Genomic DNA, 1364 nt, shown 5'->3' with positions numbered 1-1364 from the left:
ATCCAACACTTATTTGGAAAATCCCACCGGGGAACAGGCTAATTGGGAACAGGCGGGTTCCCTGATTGGGTATAAAAGCAGCTTCCATGAAATGCTCAGTCATTCACAAACAAGGATGGGGCGAGGGTCACCACTTTGTCAACAAATGCGTGAGCAAATTGTCAAACAGTTTAAGAACAACATTTCTCAATGAGCTATTTCAAGGAATTTAGGGATTTCACCATCTAAGGTCCGTAATATCATCAAAAGGTTTAGAAAATCTGGAGAAATCCCTGCACGTAAGCGGCAAGGCCGAAAACCAACATTGAATGCCCGTGACCTTCAACCCCTCAGGCGGTACTGCATCAAAAAGCGACATAAGTGTGTAAAGGATATCACCACATGGGCTCAGGAACACTTTAGAAAACCACTGTCAGTAACTACAGTTGGTTGCTACATCTGTAAGTGCAAGTTAAAACTCTACTACGCAAAGCCAAAGCCATTTATCAACAACACCCAAACGCCGCTGGCTTCGCTGGGCCCGAGCTCATCTAAGATGGACTGATGCAAAGTGGAAAAGTGTTCTGTGGTCTGACGAGTTCACATTTCACATTGTTCTTGGAAACTATGGGCGTCGTGTCCTCTGGACCAAAGACGAAAAGAACCATGCGGATTGTTATAGGCGCAAAGTTGAAAAGCCAGCATGTGTGATGGTATGGGGGTGTATTAGTGCCCAAGACATGGGTAACTTACACATCTGTGGAATCACCATTAATGCTGAAAGGTACATACAGGTTTTGGAGCAACATATGTTGCCATCCAAGCAATGTCTTTTTCATGGACGCCCCTGCTTATTTCAGCAAGACAATGCCAAGCCACGTGTTACAACAGCGTGGCTTCATAGTAAAAAAGTGCGGGTACTAGACTGGCCTGCCTGTAGTCCAGACCTGTCTCCCATTGAGAATGTGTGGCGCATTATGAAGCCTAAAATACCACAACGGAGACCCCCGGACTGTTGAACAACTTAAGCTGTACATCAAGCAAGAATGGCAAAGAATTCCACCTGAAAAGCTTCAAAAATGGTGTCTCCTCAGTTCCCAAACGTTTACTGAGTGTTGTTAAAAGGAAAGGCCATGTAACACAGTGGTAAAAATGCCCCTGTGCCAACTTTTTTGCAATGTGTTGCTGCCATTAAATTCTAAGTTAATGATTATTTGCAAAAAAAAATTAAGTATCTTGTCTTTGCAGTCTATTCAATTGAATATAAGTTGAAAAGGATTTGGAAATCATTGTATTCTGTTTTTATTTACGAATTACACAACGTGCCAACTTCACTGGTTTTGGGGTTTGTAGAAACATAATAATAAATATTATGTAGCTTGTAA

The sequence above is a fragment of the Entelurus aequoreus genome, linkage group LG20 (genome assembly GCF_033978785.1).
Source record: "Entelurus aequoreus isolate RoL-2023_Sb linkage group LG20, RoL_Eaeq_v1.1, whole genome shotgun sequence".
Lineage (NCBI taxonomy): Eukaryota > Metazoa > Chordata > Actinopteri > Syngnathiformes > Syngnathidae > Entelurus > Entelurus aequoreus.
This window is presented reverse-complemented; position numbering follows the sequence as displayed.